Genomic DNA, 6,000 nt, shown 5'->3' on the forward strand with positions numbered 1-6,000 from the left:
CTAAGTGTTGTAATCTCACTTTTTCCTGCTTTTTCAATGATGTGGTCTGACTTGCAACACTCATGATTTGATACTAATGGCTCACACTTGATATCATTTCGATACGTTGATATAAATAGTTAGACGCTGGTGATTTTTTTTCATAAATTAACTGATTACTTTGTGTACGTTCACTCCACACAAGGCGTCGAATCCAGTCCGAAACTATCCCAACCTGTGTACCGGTGCATTTGCTCCCCTCCAGGCTGGTTGTGACCCCAGAACCGGTCAAATCAGCTTCTCCTTGGGACACCCCCCCATCGATTGATGGGCATAAATATCCTCACTTTTTGGCCACGTGGTCCTGTCACTATGAGGGAGACCGAGCAGGAACTTCATATGAAGTTGAGCTTTCTTTCGTGCACCGCAAGTAAGTGTGGATTCTGGTGAAACTCGAGCTTGCCTTTTGATATGTGGACTCTTGATCTCCAAAGTAGTCCACTGGTAGAATGTGCAAATAATTGTGGACTTCAGGAGGTCCAGGATCGACCACCCACCACTGCACATTAAGAGCTTGGTAATGGAGAGAGTGGAGGGCACCAAGTTCCTTGGAGTTTTGCTTAGTGACCTATCCTGGTCACACCATCTCGCTTGTCGGGTATGCTTAGGTGTCTGAGGTGAGCAAGACTACCTTCAACTTTCTACAGGCGCTCTATCAAGAGTGTCCTGGCTGCATCACAGTGTGGTATGGTTGCTGTAGAGCGTTGGATTGGATAGGAGGTCAATCCGCAGGACCATAAAAGTGACAAAGGGAACCACTGGGTTCCCTTCCACCAATGCCCCCCACCCTATCAATGTGATTTACCAGAATCAGTGTTGAAAGAGGACTGGAAAAATCAGGGAGGACCCCTACCACCCACATGCAGCATCTTTCAGCTACTCCTGTCAGGAGAAATATCAGAGCCAGAACCACTGGCTTGAGGAACAGCTTCTTCCCTGTGGAAGTGAGACTGCTCGAAAACTGCTACAACAACTCTCAATGTCTCTACTATTTATTAATCATATTTATTTTAATATCTGGATATATGTACTGCATCTGTGTACTGTATCATTTGTCATATGTCAGTTATGTCTGGACAATCAGATGACAAATAAACTTGGAACACATGGCAGAATCCTTAAAGAAGTGAGAGCAGTAAAGCAATATTTTGTTGCAAATAAATTAATATATTCTCCAGGTGAAAATGAGTAATCTAAGATAGATACTTGATGTGAGGGTAATTGCATTATTCTGCATAGTTCTTTAAGAATTGTTTAAAATTATTAATGTTAGGTAGGTCTGAGATTTTGGAGTTCCTGCTACATTTGTATTGGGAAGATCACATCCAAACATGAACAGTTATAAAACTTTATCTGGAAGAGATCCAGAAAGACTGATTGTGATCTGAATCAACAATGAACACAAATCATATTCTCAACCTGCTCTCTGTACCTCACACTGATGAACATGGTTGGAAAAAAAAACTCACCAAAGATCATCAATGACTGCCGATTAGTGCCAATTGCCTCCTTCTGACTTGAGGTAAGATGCTTGCGTTTCTTGTAATTGTTTCAAGTTGCAACCATCTACAAAGAGGGGTAGGCTAGGTACTGAAGTATATTTTTGCTTATTCTGAGGTTTTTGCATAAACTAGTTGCTTCAAACATAACTACATTTGTAGGCATTCCCCTCCCAGTACAGATTGACTAGGAGACTGAGCAGAGGATATGCAGAGCTTGAAAAGTAGCTGTAGGTAAGGTGCAGGAAAAGGAGTAAAACTCTCAGCAAGAGCCTATTTCCATTCAGCTAGTCACATTCCATGTATTGTGCAAGGCTGAAGTTGATTTCTCTTTGCTTCTTGACACTAAACCCACATTTTCTAGCAGGCTTTCAAACACACCATGCACTTGGTTGCACTTATGCACCAGTCTTCAGAATACAGTGCCATCAATGTCCATAGCTAAGTACTCTTCAGAAGAGTTTGCGTGTGAAATTGCAATCAGGTGGAATGGCATCTTTGCTTTCCGTCCAATTGTATTTTCTGCAGGCAATCTACAGTGCCCTCCATAATGTTTGGGACAATGACACACTTTTTACTTTATTTGCCCCTGTGCTCCACATATTTAAATTTGTAATCAAATAATTCATATGTAATTAAAGTGTCCTTTCCAGATGTTATTAAAGAGTATTAGTGTACATTTTGGTTTGACCATGTAGAAATTACAGGATTTTTTAAATATATAATTCCCTCATTTCAGGGCACCATAATATTTGGGACATAGCAATGGTATGTATATTAAAGCATGTTTAATACTTTGTTGCATACCCCTTGCACACAATGACGGCTTGAAGTCTGTGATTCATAGACATCACCAGGTGCTGAGTATCTTCTCTGGTGAAACTCTGCCAGGACTTTTCTGCAGCATCTCTCCTGCTTGTTTTGGGGCTGGTCCCCTGAAGTTTTATCTTGAGCATATGGAAGGCATGCTCAATTGGATTTAGATTGGGTGATTGACTTGGCCATTCAAGAATTTCCCAATTGTTAGTTTTGAAAAGCCCATTTGTTGATTTAGCAGTATGTTTGGGATCATTGTCTTGTAGGATGAAGCACCGTCCAATGGGTTTGGAGGCATTTGGTTGAACTTGAGCAGATAAGATGTTTCTATACATGTCAGAATTCATTTTGCTACTGCCATCAGCAGTTACACCATCAATGAAGATAAGTGCACCAGTGGCCATACATGCAGGGCCATATCACCCCTGTAGGGGTTAAAATGAATTATAAGTTGCAAACAGCTAGTATATGCGGACATATTTCATTTTTTTTTCTCCTAGTAACAGCCAGCTTCAAGATTATGGCTAACTCTCTGCACGTTTAAGATAATGGTCAGTTTTGGATTTTCCTTTTTTTAAAATATTTTATTTCTCATTTTCCATCAATAAACAAGGAAATAACATCATAGACTGTTACAAAATACACAGATAGCCTCAGCAATCTACATACATTTGCTGTTTCTTCCCCTCCCTCTCCCATCCCCTTTATTAAAAGAAAGAGGCTGAGTGTGGTCTCGGCACTTCTGGCAAGTGACCATGGAGCCTGTGGAACCATCCCCTGTAGACTGCATCGAAAGAACCAAACACATTGATCCAAACCAAGGCTTTTATTAACTAAAAGACTGGAGCATATCACAAGTAGGTCAACCAGTCCAGAATGACCTGGTCTGGCTAGGAGCAATCCTTTAAGACCTGCCAGTAGGTGTGGCTACACTCTCAGCCAATCACAGTCATCCTACACTACAATCTGTACATATACACATTGGTGATAGAATCTGTACTATCACATTCACCCCTTCTTTGAGAACTGACCCCAGGATGGAAGGAGGTTAGGGGCTGTACCAGTCAGGGGGCCCGACCATCTGGCGTGACCGCCGTGGCACCGGGATTGGGGTCGCCGGAGTTGTGTCACCGGCAGGCCTGTAGGGTGCGGCCACTGCTTCGCTCAATTCCCCAAAGGCGTTGTCGACAGTCTGGCCTGAGCTGGTGGGGTGGTGCTGGTCCCTCTGTTCAAGCACATGACCTGAGGAGAAGGAATAGGGGGAGGTTGGGTTAAAGGCACTGCTGCATCTGATCCGGCTTGGGCTAGGTCCCTTACCAAGACTGTGTCCTCCCGCCCGTCCAGATACTCAACGTAGGAATAATGCGGGTTCGCATGGAGCAGAGTCACTTAGTCAACCATGGGGTCGTTCTTTGAGTACTGGACATGGCGTCATAAGAGGACCGGACCGGGAACCGTGAGCCACGCCAGTATGGTCACACCCGACTTGGATTTCCTTGGGAAAGTGAACATCCTTTCATGGGGGGTGGCATAGGTTGCGGTGCATAGGAGGGAGTGAATGGAGTGCAGGGCACTAGTGAGCACATCCTGCCAGCAAGAGGTGGGGAGACCTTTGGACTGGAGGGCAAGCGGAACCGCTTTCCAGACGGTGGCATTCTCTCTTTTGACTTGCCCATTACCGTGTGGGTTATAGTTGGTGGTCCTGCTTGAAGCATTACCATGTTCCAGAAGGTACTGCCGTAGCTCTGCGCTCATAAACGAGGACCCTCTGTCACTGTGGATGTAACTGGGGTACACAAATATGGCGAAGATGCTGTGCAGGGCCTCTATAACTTAGAAGGCAGTCATATCCGAGCAAGGCACAGTGAACGGAGAGCGGGAGTACTCATCGATGGCCTTAAGGATGTAGGTGTTATGGTTGGTCGATGGTAGGGGCCCCTTGAAGTCTATGCTGAGACGCTCAAAGGGGCGGGTGGCTTTGATGACATGGGTGTTCTCCAGTCAGAAGAAGTGGAGCTTGCACTCAGCGCACACCAGGCAGGCCTGGGTCATGGAGCGAATCTCCTCGACCGTGTAGGGCAGGTTGCGAGCTTTGACAAAGTGAGTGAACCTAGTGACTCCTGGATATCAGAGCTCCTCGTGGAGTTTCTGCAGCCTGTCCAGTTGTATGTTGGTGCAAGTCCCCCTGGAGAGCTCATCTGGCGGGTCATTGAGCTTACCTGGCCGATACAGTATGTCATAATTAAAGGTGGAGAGCTCAATTTCTACCTGGCAGTTTTGTCATTCTTGATCTTACTTTTTTGGGTATTGCTAAACATGAAGGAGACTGTGCGTTGGTCGGTCAGCAGCGTAAAGCGCCTGCCAGTGAGGAAGTGTTTCCAATTACATACTGCTTCGACTATGGCCTGGGCCTCCTTCTCGACAGAGGAGTGTTGGCTCTCAGGACCCTGGAGGGTTCTGGAGAAGAAGGCTACCGGCCGGCTGGCCTGGTTCAAAGTGGCTGCCAGTGCAAAGTCAGACGCATCGCTCTCGACTTGGAACGGAATGGACTTGTCGATGGCGTACAGCATTGCAGCAGCGATGTCTGATTTGATGTGGTTGAAGGCCACACTGGCTTCGCTTGTCAGGGGGAAGGAGGTGGTCTTGATGAGTGGCCGTGCCTTGTTGGCATAATGTGCAACCCATTGGGCATAGTAAGAGAAAAAGCCCAGGCAGCGTCTGAGTGCTTTCTGGGTGTGGGGCGAAGTCCATGAGGGGATGCATGCGGTCAGGGTCCAGCATGACCACCCCGTTCTCCACCACACAACCCAAAATTGCGAGCCGAGTGGTCTGGAAGACACACTTGTCAAGTTCAGCCAAATTGCAGTCTGAAAAAATTTCTCAAGGTTGGCATCATGATCCTTCGTGTCATGGCCGCAGATGGTGACATTGTCCAGATATGGGAAAGTAGCAGTCAACCCATTCCGGTCCACCAACCAGTCCATTTCTCACTGGAAGACCGCGACGCTATTTGTGACCCCAAAGGGTACCCTGAAGAATTGATACAGCTGCCCATTTGCTTCGAAGACGACGGAAAGTCAGTCTTCTCGGTGGATCTGGAGCTGATGATTGGCCGAATGTAAGTCAATGGTGGAAAATACACGGTATTGGGCAATCTGATTCACCACATCCGTGATCCATGGAAGGGGGTACGCATTCAGAAGCGTGAAGCGGTTGATTGTCTGGCTGTAGTCAACCACCATCTGCGGCTTCTCCCGTTTTTAACAACCACCACCTGGGCCCTCCATAAACTTGAGCTAGGTTCGATAATGCCCTCATCCAGCAGTCTGTGCACCTCACTTGTGATAAATTTCCTGTGATTATAACTATTATGCCGGCTTTTGGTGGCCACAGGCTTCCAGCCAGGGGTGAGATTTGTGAAAAGCGCTGGTGGAGCAACTCGGAGGGTGGAGAGACTACAGGTGAGGCCCCGGGGCATGGGGGTGGGTGGCTCGGGCTGCCGCTGGTGGAGTGGTTACAGACGGAGAGTGGAGCTTGAGGCCCCCAAAGTGCAGGGAAATGGTTTGAAACTGGCACTGAAAATCCAATCCCAGCAGAGCAGGGGCACACAATTGGGGAAGGACTAATAGTTTCAAGTCTGTGAACG

Source organism: Narcine bancroftii, chromosome 5 (assembly GCF_036971445.1).
Source record: "Narcine bancroftii isolate sNarBan1 chromosome 5, sNarBan1.hap1, whole genome shotgun sequence".
Classification (NCBI taxonomy): domain Eukaryota; kingdom Metazoa; phylum Chordata; class Chondrichthyes; order Torpediniformes; family Narcinidae; genus Narcine; species Narcine bancroftii.